Raw genomic sequence first — 15,076 nt, forward strand, 5'->3', positions numbered from 1 at the left:
TGTCATAAAAAAAAAAAAATAATAAAAGTTTGTTTTGTTTTGACTATAACAACGCTAAATTTGTTTTAAAACACGTTTTCAACATTTTCATATAATATATACAAAATAAAAACGCTAAAAGGAGAGTTTTACTTTTTCCGTTCAATTTAAAAATCACTTAATGGAGTTAGGTAATTTAAGAATGATAGTTTAGTATATAGTAACACGCAACGTTTGTTTTGAATAAAGTATAAATACTAATTTTCAAATGGGTGCACGACTGTTCAAATAAGGATAATTCTAGTTCAGACAATTCAAATTTAAAAAAAAAATATAAAGGGCCACAACTAAAAAGATAATGTATACTTGTCAAATACAAAAATTGAATATGTACGTCTTATTAATATCTACAAACCATTTTTTCTTTTTGCAAAACATTAAATGTTTTTTGAGATATGGCTTAACAAAGTAAAAAATATATTTATTTTTAGCAATTTTTTAAAATCTTGAAAAACATTTAAGATTTGGCAAAAAAGAAAAAAGTGACCTGTAGATATTAATAAGAATAGGTACAATAAAGGAAAATTACTGTATAATTTGTTTTTATTTATATTCCAGTGAAGTTACTTCACTAGGATATGTTAACAAACGATTAAACCTATATTTTGAACAGTTATTAATAAGATATACATATGTATTTATTATTTTTTTTCAAATTTATAACACTTATTGAGAAATAGTCTTTTAAATATTTTTTTAAGAATTTGAATTTTCAGAATTTGAGTTGTCCGAATTTGAATTGTCTTGAAACCAAATAATAATTTACAAAAATATCTTCTTATAAATTAGATAGCTATGTATTTGATTCTTTGTGTTTAACTAAACCCGAATTAGTACAAGTCTAAACTGAAATGTACTTTTTACTGAGCAAGCAAAGTTTATAATACAATCTAAGTTAACATTTAAATTACAAGGTTTCAAAAATAAAAATAAACTCAACCAACACGTTGTTAACACTTGAAAACTATTATGCTTAGGTTATATATTCAACTGTTTTTTGATCTGTTTTAAAAAGCATATTTTTGTTTTCAAAATTAAAATATGGATTTACAAAACTTGAACAATGTATTAAAATTGAGTTTTAAGTTTTCATATTTCAATATTATTAAATGTTTGCTACATGAAACATCATTTTTAATCCCATAACTTTAGAAAATGGGCTGAAATCAGAATGTTTAGTTATATTTTTGAGTTTTTCAAAGTTTAGTTAGTGCATGATTTAGTTTTCTTAATCAACATGTATAACCACTGACATTTAGTTCATTTTTAATCTGTTTACAAAGCAAAGTATTATTTCAAAAAAATTGATTTTCCAACTGCTACCGGTATTGTTAACAATTTTTGTTTTTTTTATAAAAGGTCATCTGCAAACTGTACTTCAAACTTAAGCCAAAATCTTGATAGTAGAAATAATTTACTGTTTTAAACTAAATTTAAAGTAAAGATAAAATCGTCTTACCTCTTTTAGCGATAAACCTAAGCTACTTGTATTTTTCTAATAAACATTCAAAACAATACTAATCTATAATTTACAAAATTTTTGCAGTTTTCCTTTGAATAAAATTTAAGTACTAGGTTTTAAATTTTAACAGTAATTTTAATTATAAAAAACTGATAATAAATTAAGAATGACGTAACGATCTAATTTTTATTAATAACTTGACCAAAATATGAATAGCTTTCAGGTTAAATATTTAAAGTTTAGGTTTTTTGTACTAGATAAAGTTAATTAAACTTACAAGTCAGACGTACTTAAAAAAAAGCTGTATTAAAAGAAAATAATGTATAGTTCTGTTTCATTATTTAGACTAAACAGTTTCGTTAATTATTTAATTCATTTTTTTAATAGTTTTAGTTATACTTTTGTTTGATTCCAAAAAAAAAAAAATTTACCAAAAAATAAAACATATCAAATTTCTTTACTACGTCTTACTTATTACGCTTTTTAAATTTAGTAAACTTTTTTGATATTTTGCTATGTTTGCAGTTTAGATTATTTAGTTAGTTTTTATGTCTAATTTAAAATAAATTTTTTTGATCTTTTAATTATACAAGTTTGGAAGAATAAGTTATATAAGCTTCGAAAAGATAGTGCTTTTAATATATTATATTGACAACATAGTTTAACAATAAAAATAAAAACGTTAAATTTTGTTGTATCAAAAACTTTTAAGAAAAGTTATATAAAATAAAACTTAAGTTTTAAGTTTTACTTTCTGCTTTAAATAAATATTTTTCCATAAAACTAGTGAAAATCGCATGTGACTAATGAAGTCAAGAATTTTTGTTTTTAACAAAAACTTGAGACAAGACCAATACAATTGTTATAATATAGATAAACTTCAACTAACCAATTGTTGTAACAACAGTTAATGAAAAGTAGAAAGACCCAATAATTGACCATTGCTTACCGTTTGAATAAGGCTCATATTTTATTATTACTTCTTTAAATTCTTCGTATTTACTCTTAGACATGTTAAACTGAGCTCTGTTATTATTGGTTCTATATATCTAATAAATACTTTAATAGTTAAACAAGTAAACGAAGTTGTATAACTAAATGATATTAAACGAATAAATTAAATAATTTATGTGTTTCAATTATCAAATAACAACTTAAATAAATTATATCTCTCTTCTTTTTTCTAATTCACAAGTTTTACTTTAAACGATACCAAAAATATTTTAGAAGCTTAGTTTATTGTGAGATGTTATATCTGTTTGTTATAAAAAAATGTTTTTACAAAAATTTGCTTTATTTAAATCTCGATAGATTAAATTCGAATAAATTAGTTTTTTAATTTTTTTTCTACATTCAATATGGTTAATTTTGTTAACGTTAAGTATATTTTAATTAGTAAACGGTGTTAAAAATAATATTCAAAGAGTAAAAATTAGCCAGTACTGTTATGTTAAACTAATAAAAATCTATATGTAATTTTAGAATAGTTTATTTTTTTAAACTCAATTTTTTCAAGCTAAATTAAATTAAATTATTTTTGTGTAGAAAGTTCAGAAATATTTAATTTACTTTCACTGCATTTTTACTTGTTTGAACTAACAATCTTTAGCGGTCATTGTCTAAGACACTTTTTTGCTATACATTTATATTTTATACATTTGCTCAGTAAGTCTACTTTTTTCAAAACTAATAAAGATTTAACACCGTCTGAAACTAAATAAATTATTATTGAAAAAAAATATTTTACTGTATTGAAAAAGTGTATAATAAGTTGTTAAATAAAGTTTTAATTACTATGAAACTGATATCGAAATACTAGTTTTATTTAAAGCCTTAGAAAATTCGAGATGGTAAATAGGCTTACTATTTTTAATTTTAAATAAAAAACTATTATTCAATCTATTTTTATTGTAATCAAACTTTTTCTATTTTGTTTGAAAATATATATAGACATCCTACTTAAAATATTCTTTTTAATCGTTTTGTACAATTAATTAAACGCTCATTATTTTAAGAAAAACTTAAATTTTTATTTTTGTGGTCATAATGAAATATTAAACTTTATTATATGTTTTTTTTAGATAAATACTTATTTCTACCACTAGTTTGACAAATAATACTTATGTTAGCTGTAGACTAATTCTGTTTAAATTAAGTTTTTTTTTTTTACAATTTTTAGTTTGTAGTATAATGCATTACAAATAGAATGTAAAAGTTACTTTTAACGCGCTGTATAAAAGTTTAATTTCTGACTGAAACAATACTTTACCTTTAACACAGTGTTTTATAAATATAAATTATAAGCTGTTTTGTGACATACAAATTATGGGGTATTATAACGTCATAAAAAATTTTATATCTGTAAGGAAGTCTAGCTTTCATCTCATCCAATTTAATAGTTTTTCTTAAACAAATAAGAAAAATAAATTTTTAATAAAGTTTATGAATATTTAATTTAAGAACTTTATATGTTGTATACCCATATTTTTTTTGAGTTTTGTTTTAAAACTTTGAAAAATAAAAATATGCTAATTAAGAATTAAATCTAGCACCATATAATAGAAATTAAAAGTTTATACTTGAATACGAAAATATAATTTTTATTCGAAATTAACAAACTCCTACTTTGTATAAAAACTGACTTACCTCTTGAAAATTAGTGGTAAAACTGTTATTGAAAATAAATTTAAAAGACTCACACTTAACTTAAGGAATGATTAGACTTAACTGATTACTTCTTTAAAAAATAATAGAATTTTAGTTTTTTACTAAAAAATTTATGATATTTATAAATATGTTTTGAACATTTAATTTTTAGGTTTTCTATTGTTATACTTGTATAGAACAAGTTAAAGTTGTCTAAGTATTTTTTAACATTAAAAAGTATATAAAGAATTTGTTCGTAGTTAGCTTTTTTTTTATGTCAACATAAAAGCTATATCTAAGCCAGTTATATTCTTACAACAGTAATTTTTTTCTTATAACGTGTTTTACATTACTTAATATGTTTAAAGCTTTATTTTAAACATAACAGTTTTCAAAAGCTCTAATATATCAAACAATTTAGTTTTCCTTTATTATAAACATTTAGTACTATTAAGTAAAACAGCTTAAAAACAACTTGATGTACAACTTATTTTTATTAAAAAAAAGCTTACTTTAGCTTCTCCAATTGTTTTTCAAGATCAGCAGTCAACTCAATCTCACGTTCTTTTTCAATTTGATGAAAACTAAATGCACCTAAAATAAGGTAAAGAGCTCCTAAAATAGTTAAAAATCTTGGATTCCATAATTTTGAAGTCAGTTTGCTTTTTAACAAAGTATATGATGAATCCATGTTATCTTATTCAATTGAGAGTTTTACACTGTAATTAGTCTTATGATTTACGTTTTATTTAAACCTTTTGCATACGTTTTTATTATTTTAATAACTATATACTGTAGACTTTAGCCTATTTAAGTTTAAAATTTATCTATTAAACTATTTTAGTGTAACAAAAAAGACTTTTAATTTCATTATGAGGCATTTATAACTAACAATTTAAAAAAAAAGTATATATTTTAGACAGTTGTTGTATTGAATTAGATTTCAAAATTATTTAAAAGGAAAATTTATAACTAAACAATTAACGAGAAGCTAAACTAAAGTAAGAAAACTTTTGATATTATAAAATTTATATAGTTTATCTAAATCATACAACTCAAACAACCAGTCTAAAATAACCTATGAAACTGAGTAAATTTTATTAGGAAGATTTTAATAAAACATTAAATAATTGAAAGCTGGTCATCAATTTCAATAATTTTTATTATAAAAACAAAGTATTGCTTAAAGTCAGTTGGTTTCATAAAAAATATTACAATTCTTATCCTTTTTAAAATATATTTTTTGTTTCTTACTGTATAAAACATTTTTTTGTATAGAATTTTTTTTTTAAGTATCAATTTAAAATAATATAAAATTTTGATGTTTGAAAAAATCACACTTTACCAGCTTATTAGCTACAAACTTTATAGATATATTTTTAATTGTTCTGATCTTTAAATTATTGTTTTTGAAACAGTAGTGAATTTTTAAGTAAATAAGTATCGTATTTTTTACAAAGTTTTACGGAAACAATTTTTTAGAAGTGTTAAGGATTTATTCTAAAATTTTTGAAAGTTTTAGTATTCATTAATCTTTTGATTAATTCTATATATTTTTGATATTTTAATTAAAAACCAAGTTATTTTAGTTATTTTTAATAAAATCTATACTGTGAAAAGTTTAAAACTATATTAATATTTCGGTACGTTATACTATGATCAAGTTTCATGATTAACAAATTTTAAGTGTCAATTCAAACCATGACAATTACAAAACTTAATAAAAATCTATAATAATACTTTTTTTTTTATAAAGATAGTATTAAATCAAAATTTTAGTAAAATATTTAGTAGATAAGTATTTTATTGACCGGAATATAAAATTTCCAATAAAAACGTCCATAAATTAAAATAAGTCATGTAGTAGTTGTAAACGTGTTGTTTAAAAAAAAGACAACGAAAAGTACAGTTTGTTGACTGATATACTGAGAAAATTTTAAATAGTTTTTTTTTTAAATATAGAAAGTGGTACCTTATACAACTGTAATCAGTAGCAAAAATGTAATAGTTACAAAAGTCTGTAGCATCGTTAACTATAAAATATCAATAAGTATTATTAATTAAAGTTATAATGATCAATTACACATTAAAAAAGTGTTCTAGAAAATTTTTAGTAAAATAATCTAATAAATGTAATATACGTTTGTAGAACATTTTTTATATTTTGGACTGCCTTGTTAAAACTAATAATTTACTTCATACAGTTAACAATTCTAAATTAATGATAAGATGTTTATTAGTCACAAATGAAGAAATATTAATTCAAAACAATTAGTACTGAGCTCTAATAAATCGTTACCCATTTATTACATATTTTTCCAGTACAAAGTTTTTAATAATTTTTATACGTAAGTTAAAAGAAATAAAATTATTTAGTAAACCTTTTAAAGTTATGTTGTTGTCAAAGTATAGTTTAAACACTTTGTTAATTAAATGTATACTTTCTTATTACCCGTATTGATAATTATTAGCTAAGATAATTTGTGTGTATACTTATATAAATACAAGTTTACTTGTAGAATTAACTCAGATACATATAGTATTTGTCAGTTTTATTAAAAAGGGAAAAGTTATAAGCTTTAAACAAAAATCTTGTCACTAGATATCACTAAGTTTTATTATGTTTTTTTTTGCTTTCATTAATAATTTTAAAATACCTGTTTTTTTTTTAATTTGGTAAAACTTATTTGTACCGAGTAAGCTTAATAAATCTCTAGTATAAGCTAATGTGTAGAAATTTGAACAAAATAAAACTTTAAAGTAGTCTTTACTTTCAAAAAAAATTTTTTCTTAGCTGTTGTTTTTTATGTATTTTCTTTATATACTAAAATAACATGTTTTGTGAAGTTTTTACTAATAATACCAAACTTAAAAAATAATTCTTTTTTAAAACTGACTATATTGTTCTACATCAAAAAAAAACATCATGTATTAAATTTTAATTTCCTTTTTTCTTTTTTGTAATTTAAATCAACGCTAAATGTATTAAAAAATAAACTCTGACCAGAAAACAAACTTAGTACTGTTGCAGCAAGTCAAGTTTCCGATAAAAAACATAAAATTAGTAATACGACTCATAAGTTAAAATTACTTTTTTAAATAATAATCAAATTTCATTTTTAATTTAAGAAATTCAGTTATTAAAAAAACTGTTAACAGCTTCAAACATACACTAGCTGTTTTTACAGCTGTTAATGAATTCAAAATTACAAAATTCAAACAGAAGTTTATTGTTTCAAAATACTTTGTTTAAAATATAGGATGTGTAACTTATTTTAGAATGTTTCACATATACTTTACAAATAAAGTTTTATATTTTCTTTTTAATTAAGGCTCTGCGTAACAAACAATCAACTTATAAAAAAAATCGGTTCAACCAATGATACAATAAAAAAGCTGCAATTTTCAGTTGCTAGTTGCAGCAACAACTCGTTTCGCAGCGATAAACTCAACAAAAATATTTTGTAGGTGCCAAAAAACTTTTCCTATGTACCCGTACAGGCGCTAATGTTTAAAGCTTCCTTTTTTCGTGTGGTATTTAGGCTAACGTGCGTGCTGTTGTTGTCTCACCCAACTCTACGCGCGCGACGCTCATGCTTTTTGTTGAAAGCTGTGATAAAAAATCTATAATGTGTCAGCGACAATAATAATTTCGCACTTCGATAGTAGCCACCTTGCCTTGGATTTTTCTCTGATATTATTATATGACTTTTAGTTTTTGTTGTTTTGCATGTAGCACTTTTTAAACTTGAAGAATAAAACTTTTAATGTGATAAAATTATTAATTTGTTTTTATGCACTAGATTGTTAACCGTATAGTTTATATTTTAATAACTAACTTAGTAGAACTAAAATTACTAAAAGATATTTAAAACTGATAATCTATTAATTGATTAAAAAACTAAAAAACTTATTCTAAAGACTTTACTTTTTTACGGATTTCTGAGACTATAAAAAGTTGTCTTTAATACTTTTACATAAACTTGTTTTACTTTTGAATTTAGATTTTATAAAATTAGGTACTCTTCTAAAACTTTTGTTTTAATATTTTATACTTAATAGTTATTAGTGTTTAGTGTAAGAAAACTAGAATAATACAAAAAATTATAACTTGTGTAAATTTCTGACATATGTACGGATTGACTTATTAAGTTAAGTAAAAAGTAGTAAACACTTACTAAAAATAAAATATTAGTTTATAATTGTTTTATTATAGGTTTTAACTTATTGAAAGGTTAAATGTTCTTATTTATAACGATCTTTTTGATTTGTTTACTTTAAACCTGGGTTGCTAGAATGTTAGATAAAAAAATTCTTTATATATAATTAATCATTTGTAGTCTTATTCAATTTAAAATTACTTACTAAAGTAATTTTTGTCCGTACACTTATTGCCAAAATAACAACTATGCTCAACTCTAACAAATGTCGGCAGGCATTTGGGTAGCGGGCAATGTTTAAAAAAACAAAAACAATTATGGGCCGCAGTTTTAGTTTTATTCTTTCAAAATATCTAATATAAATTTTCAAGTTATGTAAATATTGTCTAAAACCTTTGATTAACTCTTCTTTTCAAACCTCAGTGTATCTAGTGTAAGTTTCAAACTTTATTATTCGCGGGCCGCATTTTTATGTTTGCGGGCCGCAGGTTAGACCTATCATGAGCCGCAACTTACCGACCCCTTCTTTAACTATAGAACTATATTTAAAACAGCTATTTTGACTGACTGACTATATCTTTTTTACTAATCAAAAGTTAAATTAAACTTATAAAATAAAAAAATTAATCTGTTTCACTTAAATGTTTATTTAAAATTTTGTAATAGCTTAATAATATTTTAGAAATTATTTCTTTTCCGAACGTTAGTCAATTTTTTTCTTATAAAACTTAAGTATATTTTACTTTATATATATTTTAAGAACACCTTGTGATTTTATTTAGGTCATAATCACTTTTCTATATAACGAATAAGTTCAAAATTCATCAGAAATTGTTTTTAAATAAAAATTTTTCTTTCATAGTTATCTATTTACTACTTAACTTCAAAGTTGAATTTTAAAAAAACTACAAAAGTCTATTTAAAAAAAAAGTTAGTTAACAATACTTGAAGACAATTTTTAAATTATTATCTTTAGTAGAATTAATTAATTTTTATTTCTTGCACCATTGAAAAAACTTATTTTAGATGGGTCTCTACTAATTATCAAAGGAAGACAAATTTTAGGTCAAGCCCTTTAATTTTTATACAGTAGAATTCTTGGCTTACTAACAACTCTTAAAAGGGTATAATCACTATTCCCTCCTGCGCAAAATTCCCACCCACTTTTTTATCTATATCTATTTTTTAATTTTTTGTTTATATTTTACTATAAATGTTACCCTTATTCTTTATCTTTGGTTGGTAAGCAGTTCTCAGATTTTATCGGCTGGGAATTTAGCAGGAGGGAATTTCAAGCGGATTGGAACTGACCCTTAAATTTTGCTTATTTTTACTACTAAAACCGAATACATATTTAGATAACGATTGGAATAGGTAAAAAAAAAAACATCTAGAATTCTAAATTGAAAATAAATATACAGCTAAGTAAATATTAAAAAATTAATAACTTATACAGTCATGAATTGTACCCGAGTTTAGTTTACATAATTTCGAATTTTAAGTTTAAGAAAATATATAGAAGTGAATTATAAAAGAACTTTAAATTAGACAAAAAAGGTATTTTAAAAATCGTTTCATTCTTAACAACACAGTTCGGTTATGTTTTATAAGTAACGGACCAGATTTAAACAAAATATCTTTTTAATTGTCTAAATATTTTTAGCAAAACATAAGCATTGAAATTCAACTAAAAAATATTATTAAAGGCGGTCTATTACAACTGCCGAGCCATGTTAACTAGAAAAAGTCTTTTACCAGCCAGATTTCCTAGGAAACGTCTACCCAGGCCAGCATAATTTTGAAAATTGTAGTAAAAAAAAGTTGATAACAATTTTAACGAAAATTTTTAATTTAAATATTTTTAGAAACTACCTAAATTTTAACTTAAGTTGATTTTAGAGCGTAACTTAAAATATTATTGCGAAAATTTTAAATTAGCTGGTTTTGCCCGTAGTGTTTTTTAAAATTAAAAATGCGTCTAATTCTGCGTCCATAGTTTGCCGATCCCTTATTGACATTTAATGTTAATAAGTCTGTTTTCAATCGACAAAAAAGCGCTCTAAATATTTTGTCCTAAGACCTCATGCACGAAAAAATTTTTCGGTTATCAAATCGTACACCACTTGGATATCTTTTAACATCTTGTTAAGGACGTCTTGTTTGATTTCAAAAAAGGTTATAAAAGTTTTGTTTATAAACTTATAGTATTATAGTTTTCTCTATTTCAAATAAATTACAGTTACTTATAAAAGTATCAAAGTTTAATAGTCAACTAGTAATTATTTTTACAAACATCAATCTAACCAGAGCATTATTTGAAAACTGATCGTCTAAAATTAAACTTTGTAATGGACTTTTATTTTTAATAACATAAAACACTCTAAATTAAATTTAACCTTTATGTTTTTTAATTTAAATAAGATGTTTGTTAGCTTGTCCAAAAAGTTAATATTTTGGTTGTCTGTCTAATCTCTAAATTACTAAAATCACGTTCTTGATTTGTCACAGCACTTTCTATTTCTAAAGACTTAAAAAGTTACATTCCTGTTGAAGTAATTCTTGCGCAGTCAGTATCTAATAATATAAATCCGCCAAACCTTAGACTTAATTAATATTTTTAACAAGATTCTCAAAAGTTTAATAACTTAGTTATACTTTTTTATCAAACTTTTTAAATGCTTTAAAAATTAAGTTGTACATTTATGATATTTTCTTAGAGCCCATAAATGTGTGATCACAAAGTAAACAATCAAAATGACTGATAAAAAACAGCTTTTATATGGATAAAAAAGCATTCTTTTTATCAAAAAGCTTTTTATTAGCGCTAATTCCTTTCAGACTGAGTACTTCACGACCGAGAAAACTTAAAAAAGCAAACTTTTAAGGCTTCAATGACAATTTTTTGACGTCACAAAAGCTGTAGAATGTAACCCACATACGTAAAGTTACCAATGGTAATAGTTACATTTTTAATATAAATAATGCTGAAGCTATTGTTAGGGCAAATAAAGTAATTAGTTTTGTTTATAACATTGTTCCAAAATTAAGCAAAAACTTTCATTTTAAATATCATCAACTAATATTTAAACAAATTATAATGATAAACTATATTAAACAAACAGAAATTATTACTAATGTAATTTTTTTTAATAGCATTTAAATTAAGAAATATTTTTTTTAATATGTTGTAAACTTTTACTTTAATACTAGACAATGATTAGTGTAGAAACTCTAAGTTAAATAACAAACTTATAGTAAACTTATTTTTTTTTAATTAACTTGTTCAACAGCATGATTGTAAAAAAGCCTAAAATAACAAGTTAAAAGTCTTTTGAGACATTACAAGTTTATCTAAAAAGTAAAAGCATTAAGAAAAATATTAATTACTAATTAAGTTTTATGAAGAAAGCTTTTGTTGGTGCGTCATAGAAAACAAATTCAGAGAAAAATATTAACTCAATATTAAAGTAAAAACAGACAAGAAAAAAAATAATTAAGTATTTAAGTATCAGTTCTATAATTAAACAAAATGAAACTAGCTAATTAAGAAATAAGTCTAAAATTAGACAACATCTAGTAAAAATTATTAAGTTTTTGTTAGTTTATAATTACTTCAATTAATGAATAAACAAATAAATTATACTTTCCATCAATACTTCAACAAACAAAGGTATTATCAAGCTATGTCGTTTGAACAGTTTTATAAATTAGGGATCGGCAAACTGAGGCCCATGGGTCAAATGCGACGTGATAAAAACACACTTTTGTAAACCTAGGAAATTTATTTAAAACTTAAAAATTGACACTAAATTTGATAGTTATTATTTATTTGTGCTTTATCATTGCTTATCATTTAACATTTCTATTGAAAAAAAGTATTTTTATTTTGATTACTACACAACTATTTAAAATGAACTTTGTCTAAACTTTGCGGCCCGCGAGCATCTTCTTTAGAAAAATTGGTCTGCAGCTTATAAAAAACAGTCGACCCCTCTGGTAAATGGAAATTTTAATAAAAACTTTAAAAAATTTTTATGTTAAAAATAAATACACTTCTAACAGCAAAATAAAAACAAGTACAAATAAGTATGAAAAGGTGCGTGCAAAAGTTTTAATCTGGGTACTAAATTATTAAAACATATACAAATAGTAAAAAGTTATAAGTTATATAAACTATGGTTAAACTTTAAAGAAATATGTTAGTATATATATAAATCATATATATTATAGTAATGCTAATACTGTTGTTACTAACGTTTAAAATAAAAACGTTTGTTCTGTGATGTACATATATAAAGGGTATGTTAAATAAACATTTAAAAAAAAGTTAACGAATTAAAAATTGATAAAACAACTAGCTAATTATTAATTAAATAAAAATTACAATAAATCAAAGTAAGTTCAATTGAATAGTTAAAAACGGTGCAATTAATCTTCGTAATAAACACAAGTTTATAAAATGAATGCACATGGCGAAAAGAGTTCCTGTCTGTTTATCAAATTGTGTTCCTTTTTTGGAAAGTGATCTCCATTTTACTAAATTACATGTTTTGCACATTTCCCAATACTTCAGTTTATCTTACTTTATTTTAGCTTATAATGTAAATATTTAAATATAATGTGTACTTAGATAACTTAGATCTGTGTTCATTTTAATTCTTATATTGCTTTTATGTGTATACTTATGTATTTTGAAGACTTTCAATTGATAATATATAGATTGTTGTGCCTTTGCTGTTATGATACTAACCTTTGCTTCGTACATAACATATTTTACAAGCAGTTATTGTTCAAGAGGCAATGTTTCCTCAATCGACAATTACACCTGTTCAACTTAATGTTTTGTTTTTGTTTGATTGTCTAGAGTTTTTTGCTTAATTTAATCGATTAATTATTGTTATATTGTATCCATATAACTGTAGGAGATTTTATATTTATTTGTGTTAAATATTTAACGCAGAATCTCATCTTTTTTAAACGTTTTTCTAAAAATAACTAACAAATGTACACTAGAAATATAATAATTATAAATCATCATTAGTTAAACCACACTGTTATATTTAACAAAAAGTTAATCAAGTGAGACAAAATGGACTTTTACTTTTAATAGTAAATCAAACGAAGCTTACCACATAATCAAATTCCTTTTGTGTACATTAACTTGGCTTAAACAAGTTTATCAAAACATTTTCCGTTTTTATAGGGTCATAACAATTTTCACATTAATGATACTAAACAAAGAGATGCAGTATTTTCCATACGTTTTTATTTTTATCAAATTCTCGCTAATTGCATAGTTTTTTGCAGCATTTGTTATTGATTTTGAAATTTGAACATTTCTTCTCGTTTAATAAGTTTCGAAACATTTTCTTTGAATCTTGTCTTAAAATGACATGCAGTTTGACCTATGTAGATCCTTTGACAGGAACTGTTCAGTTTTGTCCAAACCGAGATCCCATTGCAACTCCATTTACCTGGCTATATTAAATACTATCCCATTTAGGTTGAATTTAACCTTACTCTTTGCAATTCGTAGCATATTTATGAAAAAAAAAGTTCCTGATTGTTAGCTTTCGCAACCTGTATAACATATTCGTATTAAATCATGGAACCTCTTTGTATGATTTTTAGCGCCACCTATAAAATTGTTTTTAAAACAAAACATTTGCCATTGTTTTGTATTTCAATGACTAAGTAGCTCACAGTTATTTAAAAAAAAAAAAATTCAATGCTCAATATTTCTAAAAGTATTAAGTTAAATAAAAAACTGTGCATAGTAATAATGCAGATTAATTAGTTCTGTGTGGATTTTTAAACATTTTTTTTAGTTCTATATTTATTGAGATATACCATAATATACTGAAAACAGTAAATTGACGATATCTTTATAAATAATTTGTTTTATAAAAAATCGTACAAAGCGAATGAGCAGTATCTTTCGCACTGTGTAGGTACTTGGTCTGATGGACCAGTTTAATTGCGCTGCAAAGAGTGGGTTGGGTCAATGGGCCGTTTGACAACGCCTGCTTCTTTTAGCCGTTTACTCTCTCGAGTCTTAGAGTCGATGGCCTTACTTAAAACAGCTTGCATGTTCTCTCTAGAGAACATGTTGTCATTGGGCTCCTTACTATTCTTAGACTTGGTATTCTTACTCATTATACTATCTAAGTGAGAAGTTACTAAATCTATACAACTAATATCTTAATGTTTGAGTATCTGAATGTCTGACCAGTGAATAATGCCTCTCTTTTGGTTAACAACTATTTCATTAAGTTAATTTATGATTAAGTGATAAGTATTTATAAAAGGTATATAAGCTGCTTGCTGTTCTTAATAAGTTTTAACAACAATGCTTAATTTATTAAAACTTATACAAAACCAAGTGTGCAAATGAAATATATTAAAACTTGTACAAAACTAAAAACTGTAAATGAAATCTATTGAAACTTATACAAAACCAAGTGTGTAAATGAAACCTATTAAAACTTAAACAAAACAAAAAACTGTAAATAAAATCTATTAAAACTTATACAAAACCAAGTGTTTAAATGAAATCTATTAAAACTTATACAAAACCAAGTGTATAAATGAAATTCTTAAGCTCTAGTAGCTTTCACCACAAACTTATTTATCCAAACTTGTGTAAGCAAATACAATAATTCACACTCAATTTATTAATATACAATCTATTTAAGAAAAACAGAATTAAATTGCAAAAGTATAAATAATACTTACGTATTCAACATATAGCATAAGGCGAAGCTGATAA

The sequence above is a fragment of the Thalia democratica genome, chromosome 9, assembly GCF_965202585.1.
Source record: "Thalia democratica chromosome 9, ktThaDemo2.hap1.1, whole genome shotgun sequence".
Lineage (NCBI taxonomy): Eukaryota > Metazoa > Chordata > Thaliacea > Salpida > Salpidae > Thalia > Thalia democratica.